This window comes from Sapajus apella, unplaced genomic scaffold, assembly GCF_009761245.1.
Source record: "Sapajus apella isolate SASKATOON/1434 unplaced genomic scaffold, GSC_monkey_1.0 scaffold112, whole genome shotgun sequence".
NCBI lineage: Eukaryota > Metazoa > Chordata > Mammalia > Primates > Cebidae > Sapajus > Sapajus apella.
Window position 1 is genome coordinate 3,784,377 of NW_022437052.1, and position 19,409 is coordinate 3,803,785.

The window sequence follows — 19,409 nt, forward strand, 5'->3', positions numbered from 1 at the left end:
AAAAATTAGTTTAAAAATTAACAGAGTAATTAAAATGGCACATGAAAAGTATTTACCTAACACAAAAGAAGGCAGCACAGGAGAAAAGAAGGGGTAAAGACATAAGACATAGAAAACAACTAAGAAAATGGCAATCATAGGAAATTTTAAAAATTATATTAAATGTGAATGGTCTAAACACACCAAATAAAAGGCAGGGATTGACAGACTGGACAGCAATATGATTAATGGCTGATTTCTCATCAGAAACTACAGAGGGAAGAAGGTGGTGGAATGGCATATTCAAAGTGTGGAAACAACGCAAATATATGCTGTCCAGAAGATGTATATTTTAGTTCAAATATACAAATATGTTGAAAATAAAAGGATAGAAAAAGATATACATGCAAATAGAAACCATAACAGAGCTGGAATAGGTAAAAAAAAATTTTTGGAGACAGGGTGTCACACTGTCACCCAGGTTGGAGTGCAGTGGTGCAATTATGACTTACTGCAGCCTCAACCTCCCAGGCTGAAGTGATCCTCCCACTTCAGCCTCTCAAGTAGCTAAAACTACAGGTGTGCACAACCATGCCCAGCTAATTTTTAAAAATTTTTGTAGAGATAGGGTCTCCCTATGCTTCCCAGGATGTTCTCAAACTCCTGGGCTCAAGCAATCTTCCTGCCTTATGGGATTCCAGGCATAAGCCACCACACCCAACCTAGAGTAGGTAAATTAATGTCAGATAAAATAGACTTTAAGACTTTAAGACAAGAAACATTGCCAAAGATAAAAAGGAAGTTTTCATAATGATAAATATGTCAATACCTCAGGAATATGTAACAGTTCTAAATGAAAATTCTCATTAACAACAAAGCCCCAAAATACATGAAGCAAAAATTAGCAGAATTAAAAGGAGAAATAAACAAATGAACAACAATAGTTGGGGATTTCAAGACTCCACTCTCTTTCAATAACTGATAGAACAACTAGAAAGAAAACCAGCGAGGATACAGATGACTTGAACAACACTACCGCCGATCTGACCTAACTGACATTTATAGAACACTGCACCCAGAAGACCTCACAATGTTTTCAAATGTATGTGGAAATATAAGGCAATATTATGAACAATTGTACACTAACAGATTAGAGAATTTAGATGAATTGAACAAATTCCTAAAAAGACACAAATTATCAAAACTCATTTAATAAGAATAGAAAATCTGAACAGACTTATAACCCGTAAAACAAAACAAAACTAAGATATAATAAGTTAAAAAACATACAAACTGATTAATTTTAAGTCTTCCCACAAAGGAAAGCCCAGGCCCATATGACTTTAGTGGTAAATTTTGTCAAATATTTAAAGAAATAATATCAAAACTTCACAAACTCTTTCAAAATAAAAAGGAGAAAAACTTCACTTATTCTGTGAGAGCAATATTTTCCCTGACATCAAAACCAAAAAAATCACAAAAAATAACAGTCATTTATACCTCACAAACATGATTTAAAAATCCTTAAAATATTAGCAAACCAAAACCAACAACATATAAATATAGGTAGAATTTTTCCCAGGAATGCAAGGTTGGTTTAACATCTGAAAATCAACTAATTTTGATCCCCTTAATAAATACAGAAAAAGAATTTGACAAAATCCAACACCCACTCATGGAAAAACTCTCAATAAACTAAAAATGGCATAGAACTTCTCAACCTGATAAAGATCATCTATGAAACCACACAGCTAACATTATATGGTAAAAGACTGAATGCTTTTCTTCTAAGGCCATGAACAAAGCGCCTCTCTTTGTTCAAGATTGTTCTGAAAGTCCCAGTTAGTGCAATAAGGCAAGAAAAAAAAAGTGCCTCAAGAGGCCAAGGTGGGAGGATCATTTGAGGCCAGGAGTTCAAGACCAGCCTCAGTAACATAGCGAAACCTTGTCTCTACAAAAAAAAAAAAAAAAAAAAAATCCAGGCATGATGGTACATGCATGTAGTTCCCAAACACTTGGGAGGCTGTGGTGAGAGGATCACTGGAGCCCAGGAGTTTGAGGCTACAGTGAGCTGTGATCCCACCACTGCACTCCAGCCTGGGCAACAGAGCAAGACCCTGTCTCTGAAAATAAAAAATAATAAGAAAAAGAATAGGCATATACGTCAATGGAATAGAATTCAGAGTCCAGAAATAAAGTTTTCCATTTATGATCCCAATAAAATATAATGCAGAAATGATAGTCTTTTTCAAAAACATGTATAAAGAAAAATAGCCTCTGACTTACACACCATACATGGGCAGACATTAGCTGAAATTGGACAACAGGCCTACGTGCAAGAGCTAAAGCTATAGAAGTCCTAGAAGAAAATCGTTGTGACCTTCAGTTAGGCAAACAATTCCTAAATATGACACCCAAAACATGCTCCACAAAAGAAAAAAAATGATAAATTGGACTTTATAAAAAGCCTTAGTGCTCCAAAAAGATATCATTAAGAAAATGAAAGACAAGCTCCAGCTGGGATAAGCAATCAGAAATTACATTTCTGATAAAGAATTTGTATCCAGAATATACACAGAACCCACAATAGTTCTGAATAATTTTGAAACTCAATAAGACAAATCCATTAAATATAAGCAAAAGATTTGAATAGACATTTTATCAAAGAAGAAATATGAATGCCTAATGGACACATAAAAAGAATGTTCAACTTCGTCGGTCATTTGGAAAATGCAAATTTAAACCACATGGGATACCACTACACATCCGCTTGAAGATCTGTAACAAAAAGACTGACAATAGCAGGTGGTGTGAGACACACGGGGGCTGAAACCCTCATGTGTTGCTGGTGGGAATGTAACATGGTCTGGCTAGTTTGGAAAACTGGCAGCTTGTTAAAAAATTTAAATATGGCTGGGCATAGTGGCTCACACCTGTAATCCCAGCACTTTGGAAGGCCAAGGTGGGTGGATCACTTGAGGTCAGGAGTTCAAGACCAGCCTGGCCAACATGGCAAGACCCAGTCTCTACTAAAAATACAAAAATTTGCTGGGCATGGTGGTGTACACCTGTAACCCCAGCTACTTGGGAGGCTGAGGCAGAAGAATCACTTGATCCCAGGAAGCAGAGGTTGAAATGAGCCAACATCGAGACAATGCACTCCAGCCTGGGCAACACTCTGTCTCAAAAAAAAAAAAAAATTTTAAATATGAGCTTACCAGATGACCCAGTAATTCTACTTCCAGGAAGCTGCCCAAGAGAAATAAAGATGTGTCCACACAATAGCTTGTGCACAAATGTTTACAGAGGCGTGATTCATAATGGCCCCACGCTGGACACACATGCTTTGCTTACATTTTGGATAATATATTAATCTATTATCCACACATCACAGTGTCCACTGATTGGTATATGGATAAATAAAACTTGCTCTAACGATACAATGGAATACTATTCATCAATAAAACACAAAAACTACTGACACACTCTACAAGATGATTGAATCTCAAAAACATTACACTAAGTAGAATCCAGGTGCAAAAGATTGCACGCTGCAGGATTCCACTGATGTGAAATGTCCATTAAATGTGAATCCACAGGCTGGGAACTGTGGCTTATACCTCTAATCCCAGCACTTTGGGAGGCCCAGGCAGGTGGATCACCTGAGTCAGGAGTTCCAGACCAGCCTGGCCAATATGGTGAAACTCTGTCTCTACTAAAAATACAAAAACTACCCAGGTGTAGTGGTGGGCACCTGTAATCCCAGCTGCTCAGGAGGCTGAGGAAGGACAATCACCTGAATCCAGGAGGTGGAGGTTACAGTGAGCCAAGATCACACCACTGCACTCCAGCCTGGGTGACAGAGTAAGACTCAGTCTCAAATAAATAAATCATTGTAAATCTACAGAGACAGGGTACAGATCAGTGCCTGGGGATGGGGTGGGGGATGCTCACTACAGTTGGGCACAAAAATGTCCTATAGCTGGTTTGCAGCCATGGTTGCGCAACTCTATGAATGCACAAACACCACTGCCTGGTGCCCTCGCAATGGGCATGCAGATGGACAGTGGAAGGCATGCTGACGGTGTCATGGTGCACATGATACATCTGTAAAGCTGCTCAGGAAGGAAGGAGATGCAAGCTCATGCAAGGTAAACAAGCACAACACAGTCGCTGCCCCTTTCTACATAGTTTCCTGGGTGACCAGCGTCTTGTTCTGAGGGTGGTGAGAACCAGAATGACTTTAGCAGACCCCCCAGGCCATCCGTGTCTTGACCATCCTGCCCCCTTGGTTTTCACTCAAAACAGGAGGATCTCCTCATGATCTTGGGGTAGCTTCCTAAAGATTGAACGCAGAATTTTTTCCCCTCACATGATCTGCCTTGGACACACCTCCAAGTGAGAGATGTTCCAGCACTGCCCTGGGCTGATACAACTGGTCGGAACAAACCAGAATGCCCAAAGCAAGCCCAGGCTACTCCCAGGATAATGTCTGCTTGGCTTTCAAAACCAGAGCTCAGAGCCCAGCATTGGAGAATGTCCACTGGGTAGGTGAATGAGTGAATGAATGAATGAATGAATGAATGGACGAGTGAAGGAATGAATGAGTGAATGAATGAGTGAATGAATGGATGAGTGAAGGAATGAATGAGTGAAGGAATGAATGAGTGAATGAATAAACGTACATTTTTGTCTCTAATGAGTAACTCCCACATGTCCTGATTTCACAGTCGTGCAATGAACTGTGTGCGTACACACAGGTGCGCTCAGGAGCACATGCGCCCCCTTCTGTTCCCCCTTCCATCTCTGTCCCTGCCCTCTCCCTCCCTCTAGGATGGAGATCTGGGTGCCAGAGCCTTGCGGTGGACAGGACAAGGCAGAGGTGACCCTGCATAACAGGGCTTTCAGAGGAGCAGAGGGGACGCCACATCCACGACAGTGGATGATGCCAAGGACAGGGGCAGAGTCACAGCAGGGAGTCACTGTTGGAGTGTGGCTGGGGAGCAGGGCAGGCAGGGGAAGGGGCCCTCATTCCGAGCACAATGACAGGTAGAACCATGGGATTCAGGCTTTGCCAATGCCCTGTAAATGCTGCCCTGCTTGGTGGGACTCACCCCAGCAGACGGGAGTTAGCAGGTCTAATGCACAGATGCAAAAGTGAGGCTTGCGGGAACCCCCTGCTCCCTTCCCCACACCCTTCACAGCAGAGCTCGGTGGAGATGGGGCTGAGGCAGCAGCCTGGGCCTCAGTTTCCTCTCCTGCCTCAACCTCCAGAGAACGTTCCTGTGGGTTCCCTCAGCCAGCCAGCTCCAGGGGAGCCCAGAGCAGTCTCAGGGACTGTCCTCCAGGGCCCAGGCCCAGAGCGTCCTGCCCATGGCCCAGCTGGTCAGGCCAGGCACCTCCAGGCTGGGGGAGGGGCCAGGGCCTCCTGCAGAGAGGGGAACATGCAGCTGTGATGGTGCCAGGCACAACGGACCCAGGCCTGGGCTGGGGCTCCCCCACCCGGCCCCCGGTCACCAGCTGGACTCTAGCAGCGTACTGAGCCCCGGCTGCTCCTCTGTCAAACGGGGGATGGGCTGTAGCTGAACTGGTGCCAACATCCCTGCAAGACGGACATAATCATTAATGTGTAACTCAGGGTCATGCAGGCCAGTGGAGGTGATGGGAGATGAGGGTCAGCACCTCCCTCAGGCTCTCTCCTCCTCCTCTGCCCACACCAAAGCCAGTTCCTCAGGGTAAGCACTCCTGGGAGCACAGGCCAGTCCCTGGCATCGCTCACTCTGGCATCACCCGAGCTCCGAATCCTGACTCACAGTGTGTCCATGCAATGCTTGCCACCTGCTTCCCCCCACGCCTGCTCACCCCCACACTCCCAATTTCACTGTGCCACTGTTCACTGTGTCAAATGCTCCCTTGCTCACTAAGCCGGGTAGTCACCAAGACCATCACAAAGAAATGGGGAATGCCCTGGTACCCACATGGGCAGGCAGAGGGCACAGTGAGAGCTGGGGCTCAGGGGCCACACCCACAACTGCTGGAGCCAGGCAAGGGCACTGGGGCTGAGGCTGGTGGTAGGTGCAGGAAGAGGACGCTGGAGGAGGCTTGGGGGCACTCTGGGCACCGCGGGATGTCCTGAGCCTATTTACAGACCTGTCTGCAAAATATGGGGTGGGGGCCCAGGGGAGTCTGATACAGGCTATGCTGGTTCTGGCACACATGAGCCTTGAGCCTGGACCATATGACTTCCCCACTCCATGCCTCAGCCTTCTGGTCTGTGAAATGGGCACACAGCACCTCCCTCTGGGCTGCGTGAAGATGCCCGGTGGTGTAGGCCTCACCTACAACTGGCATGCAGGGCACAGGGTGGGAAAGTGAGCTGCTCTGAGCCCAGGTGGGTGTGGGGTGTGAGGCTTAGGTGCCTTGGGTGGTCGTGGTGGGACGGAAGCCGAGGTCCCATCTTGGCACGGGCTGCACTCCAGGACCGCATGGTGTGTGTCTGCGTGACCTGTGCCTGCGCACACCTGTGCATGCCTCCCCAGTGTGTGTGGGAGCACATCGTGCATGGTGAGGGCACAAGTGCCCAGGGCTGGGAGCTGCATGCTTGTTCAGCCGCGTCCCCTTTGGTCCCTGCCTGGTGTGGATTCAGTCGCGGGAAGGCTGGATTTCTGGTGAGCTGCTTCCCTGAAAAGCTGTCTCCAGGGACTCAGCCCTCAGATGTAGCATGCTCTTGTTCTGTGGGGACAATATAATGAAGCAACAAAAATACGCCCGGATGTCTGTCAGACAGCACACGCCTCAGAGGCCTGAGTCTCTTCCCAATGGCCCTCCCCGCCTACCCCAAGGACAGGGAGCCGGCCGCTCCTAGACCCACCAGGAGCCCGCGGGAGCTCCACACACTCCCTGCATCTCAGAACCTCCATCCACTTGACTGAATTTGCAAAAAAAAAAAAAAAAAAAAGAGAGAAAAGAAAAAGCAGACAATAAATTCATTTTACAGAACCTAAACCCTCAGACTGAAGGAATTTCACATCAGAGCCACCATCATACAAGAACCCACATCAGCTGCCCACTGTGGTATCTGAGAGGTGAAAAAGGTAGGGGGGCCAGGAGGGTGTGCACACCCCCCCCATTCACCCAGACACTAATCAACACACATGTGAACTCAGGCAGACATTAATCCACATGCACACAGGTGCACACTCCTATTCACACAGGTGCTAGTCTACACACACGTGAACTCATGCACATGTGTGTGCACACTCCTCTAGCCAGGCAGACGTGAATCCACACGCATACACGTGTGCACACTCCTATGTTCATGCAGGTGCTAATCTATATGTGTGCACACATGTGCCTGCTCCTCGATTTACTCGGACACCCATCTGTACTCAGAGCCACACACAAATGAAGATCTGAAAATCCTGTCTCCCTGGCGGAAGCCGGGATGCCAGATGCCTGAGGAATGGGCCCACTCTTATGGGCACCCTGAGGGGTTCCATGCCAAGCTAACCCCGCTGTATCATACCAAACCATTTTGGGGGAGTTCATCTCCCCCAGGACGCAGCTCAGAGATGCTGATGGCTCAGAGGGAAGCAGGACTTGCTTCGCACAGCCTTCCTCGCCACGGGACCGCCTCCCTCATTTCTTAATAAATATAAATAGGAAAATGGGTTTTGCCTTACAGAATGTCTTTCTCCATAGGAACGTAGCTCCATTTCTAAGCACTGTCAAAACAGAAGTTACAGCCTCTCCGTCTCTCAGTCACCAGCGTCATCACCCCGTACGGGCTACCCTCATGGCTCTCAGACATCGGCAGTCCCCTGGGTGGCTCATTCCCTGGTGTGCCCCTAAAATCCGTTTCTCTGTTGGCACCAGAGGAATCCTTTAAAGCCAGCCTTGTCTCTCAGCTGCTGCAAACTCCCCAGAGACTCCCAAGGCAATCCGAGCACCATCCGACTCTTCCCAAGAGCTCCGACACAAGAGAATCCTGGACCCTGGAGCCTCTCCCGCTCGCCTCTCAGCCCCCACAGCCAGCCGCACTGACCTGGCCCTTCACCCACATGAAGCGTGTCTCGGCTGCAGGGTCTTTGCACCTGCTATCCCTTCCCTGGCATCCTCCTTCCCTGCCTCATTACACAGCAGGGCACAGAGGGAGGCAGGGACCGAATCTGCACCCCATCCAGGATCCAGGGCTGCAGGTCTGAGGGTCTCGCAGGGCACATCAGAAGGGCAGGGATTCTGCCAGTGACCGCGGGGACTTTGACTGTCCAGAACTGGCGTCAGCCATTTACACTACCCACGGCAATCCATCCACCATCCTCCCCACCTGACAGAGGGGAGGCCAAGGCTCCAGGAGGGGAAGGGACCCACCTCAGGCCACCCCGTGATCTGCAGCTGGGCCCTTCCATGGCTTCCCCAGGGCAGATAGACGCAGGGGTGGTCCCTCGGTGAGGAAGGTAGAGGCCTCAGGGCTCCCCTCTAGCAGGGAGACTGAGACTAGGGGACCCTCTCCAGGAACCACAGCAAACCAGGGGGTTGGAGATTTCCAGGAAACACTGTTGCCCGGGGAACAGGAGCCAGGGTGCCCTGGAGCCGCTACCAGCACCCTCCAGGCAGAGGCAGGCACTTGGCTAATGCCATCTCCCTTGGGATCTGGTCTAGGAAACAGTTGCCACCTTTCCAGATGTGTCCGGGAAGCGTCCCAGTCCCCCTCCCAGCCAGCCTCCCTCGGTCAGCACTCTGACCCAGGGCCACCCAAGCAGGAGCCCTAGCACAGCCCAGAGTCCAGGCCCACGAGATACATCCTGAGGGTCCTCAGCCTCCTGGGATTCCAGGGAGGCCGTGGAGGTCATGATGGTGGCGAGGGAGCCAAAGGCTGGCTGCCCCTTCACACAGCCCTAGTGGGGCATCTGTGCCGCAGGCATTTCCAGGACAGCTTTCCAGCCATCCAGGCTCTGTCTCAGCAGTGCAGGACTATGAAGGCACACAGCTGTCCCTGACCCATCCCTCCAGGCCAGTGCTGCCTCACTGTGTGCTCTGCAAAGCCCTCTCCCTGCAATGCCTCCCGTGCCCTGGCCGAGGGTTCAGGGAGCCCCCCAATGGCCCCTCATTTCCCCCGGAAGCCAGCCAGGATTCTCATCCATGTGGGGCGGGCACATGGCTGCCTGTGTTTGTATCTGTGTTTATTAAACTAGAGGGATTTAATGACTAAGAGGTGCCCAAGTTTGATCCTGCTGAAAATAAGACTCGGATCTGTCGGTAAACACGGGGGAGCCTCCAGGCTGTCAATCATCTCCTGGGGTTTCCATCCCAGGCAGGATTCTGCCTGGACCCAATGGCCTCCAAATGTGGGGGCAGCAATGCTGGGGTGTGCACCCCTAGCTCTCAGGGTGTTAAGTGCTCTGTGACGAGCCCTCTACAGAAGTCACCATTGGAGAGGGCGGATGACAGAGAGACATGCTTCTGTGGGGTGGGGTCCTAGAGGGGTAGTGGGCCACAGGGAGCCTGGGGGTGCTGAGGGGTAGAATGTGGCCTCCCAGACAAGCCAGTTCACCTCCACTCCGTGGGCTGCAGGGTCCAAGCTGAGACCGGATATGAGGTGTAGGGAGCACAGCATGGGAGGGGGCTGAGCCCAGATACCACTGCCTGCTCTGATGCCAGCTTGGGGCCACTGCCCTGTCTGGCCCTCAGCGTCCCTATCTTTAAAATTCAGGGATTGAATCAGAGGCTGTAGCAAACAGTGGACCTGGTGATGGCTGGGCCGGGCTGGGTCGAGGGACGTTTCCTGCCCGGCTGTGCCTCCTCTGTCCCCACCCCTCCCTTGGAAGCCCAGAGCTCAGTTTCCCAACATACCCCAGCTTTATGTGGAGGCACTAGGCACAACAGACAGGGAGGCCCAGCCCTGTCCCTTCCACCAGTCTCTCCCACTGTGGCTGCCGGAGTCCGTCCCGGAACAGCAGAGGAGACATCGGGGTGGACGTCGCAGGCAGGCGGTCAACGTCCCTGTCAAGACCCCTCTCCCCACGCTGCTCACTGCTCCGGGGGGCTCACACCTCCCCTCCCACCACCTCTCCTGCCTGGACGCCCACCTCTTCCTCTAGGGTTATCTAAATGCTGCCCACCCTCCAGAAGCCAGCCAGACCCCTCCTCTGTGAGCAGAGCAGCCCAGAAGAGGAGCTTGTGTCCAGCTCGAAGGGGAGGGAATCCTGGAAGCTGTGAGACCCAAGGAATCCACTGCTGAGTAGAAGGGAGGAGACCAGGGCTGAGTACCTGAGATCCGGAGACTCCAGGGTCTACTGCCACAGAACGGCTCAGGAGTCCCAGCCAAGTGGGTGGGGAAGGGCTGCAAGCACCAGCCTACAGGACTCAGTTTCCCCACTGGCTCCTGTGCATCCCCCATGGCCCAGAGCAGGGACGAGAGGAGTGGTCCTCTCTGCCTCTCCTCTGAAGGTCTCTCAAGCCCTGCTGGATCTCCTGCTGCCTCAGCCTGGGTTCCAGCTCTCCTCCAAGATCAAAACTCCAACTGCCCCAGGACAGCCCCACAGGCACAGAGTCCTGGCCCAGCCACAGCTCAAGCTCCCTCACTGTGTGATCTTGGGTGACGCTGGGCGCTTCTGGAAAATGGGGCTGGACTGGCTGATCTCCATGGGAAAGGAGGTGCGTTTATTCGTGAGACCATTGTCTTTCCATCTGGGAACGCCAGCTCCAAGGCAGCCAGGCTCATCAGGGCTTTGTCCCAGGCTCCAAGCACCACACACAGTCGGCCTCGTTTGCCACCAGCTCCAATGGCCAGATTTCCCAGGGTGGTCTCTCCACCACCTGCCGCCCCTCCCCAGGAGGCTGGGAGACACAGGACAGAGCCAGTTTTCAACTCGCTGCCCTCGGGAAGGGGACATGGGGGGCAAGGGGTGCTGGATTTGAGTGGCCGTAGCTGCCGCCACTCTAATTCCTGTTCCCCATTGGTGCCACCGACTGGCTCAGGGTGCACCGGGGTGAGGGGAGGTAAGGACCCCCAACAACCAAGGCCTGTCCCACCCTGCTGGAATCCCCTGACCTGAACCAACACAACAGGACACAGGTGCCAGGCACAGGAGCCCTGTACCACCCTCTCTGCCCCCTCCCTGTGCAACCTCAGACAACGCCCCACCCCACCCTGGGCCTCAGTCTCCCCATCTGCACAGCGGGTGCTGGAATATATGATACCAACATCCACTGCACTGGCTCCACCACCAGCCACCCCCACAAAGACCCACCAAAGGCCACTAGACACCCGAGCTTGTGCTGGAAGAAACCCAATCCACGACAAAACAAAAAAGGAAGGGCGGGGGGTGGGGGGGGAGATGACAAATGTATCCAATGTCCGCGGCAATGCCACCATCCGCTCCAGGTTCACGCCTGGAAATTTATGGCCTCGTCACCCGGCCCTGGAGATCTATCTCTTGCCTGTCACTCACTTGCATTTTTAATCCTGCCCCCTCACCCCCTCGTGTATTTACGCACCACCCACCCGGGCATCTCCAGAGCCTGTCTGTTTCCTTCTTGTGGAGATATATGAACACCCCAAGTCCATGAACCTCTGCTCATAAATTTTCCCCGACGCTATGCGTCTGAGTCTGGCATGGAGAAAGAGTCCCCTGCCAAAATGGGGACTGGGCCCGTTGAGGGGTAGGGATCCCCCGGTGAGGGTTATGACCCAGGGGACCTTAGAAGGAGGCTTTCCTGAGTGCTTAGAAAATTCTATCAAAATCTGGAGCTGATGCATATGTGTGTGTTGGAAACAGACAGAGGCAGTCACCAACATGGGACTCATGCAGCCACTCCGATTTTAGCCCATTGATCCAAGGCACTGTGGTCATATTTTAGTCCCATTAATTTTTCTCTCCTGGAAAGCAGGTGAAGCCTGCAAGGATACATTTAGGGTGAAAATATTCAAATGCCGAGGTCCGAGAGAGGCATCTACTCCAGGTTCTCACCCTGGGCTCTTGTTGGGGCCCCAGACACTTGTTTCTTGGTGGGAGCAGAGGTAAGGAGGCAGAGGAGCAGCAGTCCTCCCCGGCCCAGGTATGGGGAGGCTGCCTCCAAAGACACTTTGAAAAATCAGTGCTTTCCAGTGGCAGTCCCGGCCATGGTGGGGAAGGAACGCCGCCCGCCCTCCCCTCCTCTGACCCTGGGCGCTGGTGCCACCACATCCCTGCACCCCCGCCCGGAGCTTGCCAGGCCTCAGGAGTGTGGCTCTGCTTCAGGTGCCCACTGGCTTTTCTGGGAGTTGGGAGCTGCCTGCCTGGCCTGCTGTATCATCCTGAATCATACAAAGACAGCAGGCCTGCTGCTGTGGCCACAGAGGAGGGGGCTGCACAGCCAGCTGGAGGACCTGGGAGGGGCATGGCCCCCAACCTTTCAGACTTGGAGACCCCAAGGTCTTCTGCCCACCAGGGGTGGGGACCAGAATTCCCTGACCATGGTATGCTCAGGAAAATGAGGGATCCAACTGCTGGGGTCCTGGTTGGGTGCCAAACACCCTCAAATCCAGGTGACGTGGGTGACCCCCTCCCACCCACGGTCCTCTGAAGTTTGTCCCCCTGCCTTTGGTGGAGTGGGGCACAAACCTGGGCTGGGGCCTATGAGCCAGTCTTCTCAATGCTTGTTCAATTAAAAGGTGGCAGGGGCATGGCAGGGGCAGGGACCCCGGGGGCAGGAGGCCAGGGGCAAGCCAGGCAGAGAAGAGGAGCTTGTTTGTGCTTTTTAAGCAACCTACGCCTGACTTGATGGGGTTTCCCCAGAGCTGAGTGCAGGCTGAAGACCTCTGGAGGCTGGGGGCCTCTCTAGGGGTCAGCCCCTGAGAGAAGCAATGTGGGGGAGATTTGCCATTTATATCTGCTCCTGGCTCTCTGTCCCTCCAGAGCTTCTGTTACCAGGCCCCCCTCACACCCTTAGCCCAACTGAAGAAGTGAGAGGCAGACAGCCAACCCAAGCCAGGGTCCAAAGAGGCCCCACTCTGGGTGTGCAGGAAGGGAGAGTCCTGGCATGCTGGGTACCTGCACACCTGGCCCTCCCGGCCTCGACCCTTTCTGCTAAGCTTTGTTTTTTCACAAGGCAGTATCATCCTATCCCCATTTCACAGGTGTGGAAATTGAGGCTCTGAGATATCACCTGGCCCAAGGTCACTCAGCTGAGACCTGGAAAAGCCTGATTTTCATCTCAGAGGCTGTCGTTTTTACGGGGGGGGGGGGGGGGGGCGGGTGCGGTAACTGCAGGCAGTGCCCCTCGCCCCATCCTGAGCATCAAGCAGGTGACCTGCGGATTTCAAAGGATGGAAATGGGGGCCCTTGTCTTTAAAGGCAGGTCGGGGCACGGAGGTTTGGCAGCCTTCTCCCACCCCACAGAGGGACGACGACGAGGATGGGTCCAAGGTGGTGCGAAGGGTGGAGAGTACCCAGTAAGTTCAGTTCCGAGCGAAGACCCCAATCCCCGCGCCAGGGGTTAGACTCAGGGGCCTGGACGGAGGAATGCGACCCCTCCCCTTGCTTGGCTGGACCATCCCCTCGCCAAGGAATGTGACCCCTCCCCTTGCTTGGCTGGACCATCCCCGAGCCAAGCGAGGACGCTCGCAGCGTCGGGGGGAGGGCGGCCCAGCAAGGGGGGCAATGCGAGCCCGGGTAGGGGTCAGCGACTCGGCCAGGAGGCGAGGACAACCCCCAGGTTTCCGGGAAGGAAAGGGCAGGGAGCCGCGTTGGGGATACAGGGCTGGGTGCAGACGGCGAAGGGGGACGGAGGCGAGAGAGGCGCTGGGGAAGGGACCGCTTGGAGGGACGCAGCAGCGTGCTGGCTGCGGCAGTTACTTCAACCCGGGCCCCCCGGCTCTGCCGGGAAGAGCCGGCATCCGCTCCGCCGCCACCAAGTTCCTCCAACTTTGCCCGCTGCGCTCAGATCGTGCGCCGGGCCCGGGGCGCAGCAGGGGCCCGGGGCGCACACCGCGCGCTCGGGAACGCCTCGGGTTCGAGGTGGCGGGGGGTTCCGTAGGGTCCCAAGTCCCCCAGGTTCAGCGCCCGGCCGCGCTCCGACTCGGGCTTGGCGAGCTCCACGCTTACCTGCCCGCCCGGCCTCCGTTCCCGGGCTGCGCCCGCCGCTGCCGCCGTCCTTCAAGCTCTAACTTCGCTCCCGGGATTGAAATTCCTCCCCAGCTTCGCCCATCGATCTGCGCGCGCGGCCCCGCCCCTCGCCGCGCCGCCGGGGGGGGATTCAAGCTCGCCCTGCCCCCGCCCGCCCCCCTTCCCTCCCTCCCTCCCTCCCTTCCTCCCTCCCTCGCTCCCTCGCCCGCCTGCGCGCTCCCTTCCACCCCCTCTTCCTCCCGCGCGAGTCCGACTCCGTGCCTCCGGCCCTCCCCTTCTCTCCCGGCCTCCCAAGCCCCCTGCCTCTCCCCGGCTCCCCGCGCCGCCCTGCTGCTTCTCTCTCCCGGCGACTAGCTGAGGCCGGGGGAGGAGGAGAGGTCCTAGAAAGCGCAGGGGGTCGTCCTCGCGGTCGTGTCCCCCGGCCCTCCCCGCCCACACCTAAACGGTTGGGAGGGGGAGTGGGGGCGACAGCTGCTGGCTGAACCAGCCACCCGCGACTCCCACCACCACAAGCAAAGCCAAGGCGTTCTCAGGTCCTCCCGTCGGTCCGCCCCTTATCGGAGAGGGCAGGGACCTAGGGGACGGAGAACGCGGGGCGCAGGCCGGGCCCCCTCTGCCCAGCCCTGGCCTCCCTTCCTTCACTCACCCCAACCTCAGGGAAGACTTCGGGGACCTTCGAGCACTCTTCGGCTCAGTCTCACCCTGACAGCCTGTGTGTGCGGAAGCCCCCGTCCGCAAGTTACAGGAGAGGAAACTGAGTCAAGAGAAGCCCAGAGTCTCGCCCCACACAGCGCGTCGGAGGCAGAGCCCTAGGAGCACCCTAGACCCCCGGCGGGAGCTCTCAGGACTCCATGCTTGGGCTGGGCAGGCCCGGGCGGTGCCTGGACAAGCCCGGGTGTGTAGTGCGGCCGGCGCCTCCGGGCCCTCTCCAGTCCCCGGGCAGCCCGCGCGCCCCCGCTGGGCCCCCTCCCCGCTTCCTGTCACCCGCCCGCCTCTGGTTCCCGGCCTCAGTACCCCCGGCACGCTCTCCGCTCGCTGCCAGCAGCTGGGCAATTCAACGAGCATACAAAAGAGTTGACTCAATTCAAAGGCAGCAAATCAAGATAAATCCTATAGTGTGTGGGGACGCGAGAGGGAATGTGAATGAACGCCCACGGCGCCGTTCAGTCCTATACGGACCGGCCTCGCCCGGCTGCAGGGCCTAACACCCCTGGCTCCTAGGGCTCTACAGGAGCTAGAATCGCGGGAATGGGCTCGGAGCTGCCTTGACCCCCAGGCCTCCAGCACTGGCCCGAATTTAGGAATTTGGTGCTTGTGGCCTCCTTCGGCTGGCTGGGTGGGGCTCCTATGATGGGGTGCAGAGCCTTGAAGGGGAGTGCTAGGACAAAAGCCAGTGAGCCCCCACGATTCCATACACGTACTGGGGGCAGGGGGCCTGGACAACCATGACAGCCCCAGGGGCCAGGAGGAAGGGCACGTGGTTTGGAACACCTAAGCTGTGGCCCTTCTTCTGCCTGGACCTGGACCACTGTCAGAGCCAGGCCGCAGGCCAAGAGCAGGTCCTTGTTTACCCAGATAGATACTGCAAGCCTGGGATGTGCCAGGCCTGGGGTGGTGGAAGAGGGGGGCAGTAAGAGGGGCACCCTCTCCTCCCTGTGCGTCTCTGAGGTCTCCCCAGCTGCAGCTCCGTTAGGGAGAAGCTGGTCAGCCCCCAGAGCTTCCCTGGTCAGGCTTGGAAGGCCTGGATGAGCTACCCTCCAGCTTCTGGCCTGGCCAGACCTGTGCAAAAAATGACCACGAGGGACGGAAGCCCCAGCCCACCCATTCCACCTGCCATAACACAAACCCCAAGAGAGGTACAGGCTCCCTGTTTCCAGCAGGTTCCCCCAGACCTGCGCTGGCGAAGAGCGCAGAAGCTCTGTTAGGAGCCTTCTTGGCGTTCGCAGGTGTCCCCCGTGTGCCCTGCGCTGTGCTGGGCGCCTGCCCGGAGGAGCCGCGCCAGGATCTCCTGCTACTTCCCAGGAGCAGGCATTATGAATTATTAGCCCATTTCCTCGGGGTGCAAACTGAGGCTGGGGGCCTCTTCAGAGCGCCCTTGAGCGGTACTGCCTGACCCCAGAAGTAAGTTCTGTGGCCACTCGGGGTCTGAGATCCGCGGAGGTCAACTGGAGGGGAGATCACGCAACCTGAGGAGCTGGGACCCCAGCAGAGCGCGAAACCTGGAGCTGGGGAGGGGAGGGCAGAGGACTGGAGGGGAGCCTGCACTGCGGGGATCGAGTCCTCGCGGCTGCGCCCCCCACCCCGAGCAGAGGCTGCGCCGTGTGGCTGCGACCAAGTCCCCGGAGTCCCGGCCCGGCCGCCCCTCCCCCGTGGCCACGCCGATTGGCGGCCTGCGTGTAAGTCATTAATTCTGTTACGGGGACGCCGGCGCCGCCCCCAGGACATCTGTCAGGGTCCCAACGCCGCGCTCCACGCCCCCTGCCCCTCCCCCAAACCCAGAGCCGGGGAAAGGACGCGAAGGCGAAGCTGGGAGGTTGCGGGCGCGCTGGCGCTGGAGGGCGGCGGAGTCCCGGGGTTAACCGGGAGGGGGGCGGGGCCGACGCTGGCCCCGGGGACAAAGATCCCCAAGCTGCCTGCTGGCTGGGCTCTGCAGACCCCGAGGCAGGAAGAAGCACCCCGTATTCCCCGTCCCTCAGATCCTCAAAAACACTCAGGCTCTGACCCGAGTACTGGGGTCGGGTGGGGGAGACCGAACCCTCCTGGGCCCTCGGGGAGAGCGAAGGCGACGCTGAAGGGGGGACGCCGGGACATTGCCTCTTCCCTGCACACGCAGCCCGAGCTGCATCCCCAAACGCTTCAGGAGCTTCGCGGCGGCTCCCCCACCTCCGCGCCCTCCACAGCCCCCGAGGCTGCCCCCGGCGACCTCCCCCCGCCCCCAGATGGGCTGCAGGAGCGAGCGAAGGTGTTGCGCTCATCGTGGGCTGGGAAGGGCGCGGATGGCAGGAAATCCCCGCTGCTCCCTGGGCAGCCTAGCCGCGGGACTCGCGCTCAGCCCACGGCGGAGGACTCCGTCAGGAATGGTGCTAGGATGGCGCGCGTCCGGCCCAGGGCCCTGACCGTCCACGCCTTGCAGTTTGGGAAGAGAAAAAGTTGGGGGGGGGTCGACACCCTGAGATCTAAGAGGGGATAATGGGAGGAGAGCAGGAGGCGGGGAAGGAAGAGCGGTGGAAGCGGGACCTGAAGAGCTGGGGGTCCGCTCTGGGTCCCGGGTCCCGCCCCGCTCGGCAGCCCAGCCCAGCCACGCCGGCTTCCCGGACCAGGAGAGGCTCGGGTCACCGACGCCTATTAACAGCCGCGAGCAGGTCCTTCCCGGGAGCTCCGCAGTGGCGGGCAGAGCCCGGCCACCGGCTGGGATGGGGGCGGGGGTCCCGTAACACCCGCTCCGGAGGCTCCCGCTGCGCGGGGCGGGGCGCTGCGCCCCCCACGTGGGCTACTCGAAGGAGAGGCACCCACAGCCCGCTCCCTCCCCACCTCCGACTCAGAGACCAGGTTTCAGATGAAGAGGGGTTAGTCTGTGGGTCAACTTGGGGCGCCGCGGCTACCCCAGCGCACTCAGAGGCGTGCCCAACTCCCTCCCCCGCTTTCTACCCAGTTGGCTGTTTGCTCAACTCGGAAAGTTTCGGGGTCCCCGCGGCGCCTCCTAGCCCTAGGGGTCCGGAGTCCTGGCCCTTCTAGCCTTGGCGTCTAGGTGGGAAGTTTGACCCGCCCGGGCTTAGCGGCCGCTAACTTCGGGTGCTCCCGCCTCCGAACCCGGGTCGGTGGATGGAGACGCCCAGGAGACGCGGGCCCCGAGCGCCTCATCCAGAGCCCCGTGGGCGGTGGGACTCGGCCCGGGCTCGGACGCCGATGTCAGGGCACCGGGGTTGGGGTGGCACGGTCTACGAGAGCCGCTCGGGACCCCACGCTGCCCCCGCTGCCCCCCAATAGAGAATCTTCTTCCCTGCCTCCCCACGGGCGGGACCCTCCGGTCCCGCAGCTGCGGCAGAGGGGTCCCCGGCCCCTGACAGCCCCCTCCCCCGCAGACCCCTTCTTACCTGGGCCGGGGTGCGGGCCCCGGGCTGGAGGCACGGTCGCGGGCGAGCAGAGCGCGCGCACCCCAGTCCCCCGAGCGCGGCGGCGGCGGCGGCGGCGGCGGCGGCTTCCCCTCCTTCCACCTCCTCTTCCTCCTCCGGGCTCTCAGGCCCCAGACAGTCCTCCTCCCCCTCCCGCCCTGCCAGCCCCTCCCGGAGCCCGCCCGGCTGGACTCGGCCTGCGACCCTGAGCCGAGCGGAGCCAGAGGGAGCCAGGCTGCGGCGCTCACTGCGTCAAGCGCTGGGCGAGCGCAGGGCGGCGGCGGCGGCGGCGGCGGGGATCGCGCGCTAGGAGGCCAGGGCCGGCAGGGCAGGCGGGGGAGCCGCGGCGCCAGCGACGCCGAGGGCCCGGGCGGATCCTGCTCCCGCTCGGGCGCGGGCGCTGTGGCGGCGGCAGCCGCCGCGGCAGCGCCGAGGTTGTAGCAGCACATTCTTTCTGAGCGTGATGGAAGGTTTCATGTGGGAGAGTGCGCGGGGAGGGCTGCGGGCGGGGGAAGGGGCCGCGGCGGGGGCGGCCGGGGGAGCGGGGGCGGCCGGGGGGCGGGGTCGCTGCCGGCACGTCGGTGGGCTTGGGGATGGCCCGGGGGCGGCTCCGTAGGGGAAGTAGGAGAGCCGCAGGGGAGGCGTAGGAAGCCGAGAGGCTGCTTCGCCCTTCCCCCAGCCCCCGGCCCGCCCCTAGCGCCCCCTGCCCCAGCCCCAGGCCACCCAGCTTCTGCCAGGCTTCGGTTTGGAAGGGAAGCCTCTGACTGTCTGGGGGTCAGGACCCTGGTGGCGAAGGGAGGTGTGCACCTGGGTGCGGCGGACATGGCTTTGCGCACACGCGCCCAGCAACCGCGTGGAAGCTGACCCCAAGTCAGACCCTTTGTGGGCGCGCGCTTCCGCGGGCACCAAACCACAGCCCACAGGACGCGCGTTTGCGGGGCGGGGGGGAGAGCGGGGCACTTGGGGGTGGGGAGCTGGAGTGAGACGGGGTCCGGTCCTCGGCGGCCCCGCGTCTCCAGGGACTCGCCCTACCCCAAGGTCGCCGACCCCTCTCTCCCTCCCCTCGGCGTTGCTTGTCGCCCACTGCCTTTCGGCCGGGAGGAGGGGGAGGCGTGGGAGCAGCCCGCCGCCTTCCGATTCCCGGAAGGTTAGGTTTAGCGGATTTCCCTCCCATCAGTCCCCTCTCCCCTCCAGGCGCCTCCCGAATCCT

General features: G+C 57.5%; 1 protein-coding gene across 4 annotated transcripts in view; it reads right to left on the minus strand.

Moving 5' to 3' along the window:
* The window catches only part of ELFN1 (extracellular leucine rich repeat and fibronectin type III domain containing 1), an 86,002-nt gene extending 67,699 nt beyond the window's left edge, over positions 1-18,303 (minus strand). For 3 of the 4 annotated variants that reach the window (XM_032259856.1, XM_032259857.1, XM_032259854.1), the window contains exon 1: positions 14,067-14,194. The gene's annotated coding sequence lies outside the window, so the exon portion shown is untranslated. Of the gene's footprint in view, positions 1-14,066; positions 14,195-18,181 lie in introns of those variants that run through there. The other variant, XM_032259855.1, reaches the window with a different exon arrangement.
* Between the last annotated feature and the right edge of the window lie 1,106 nt (positions 18,304-19,409).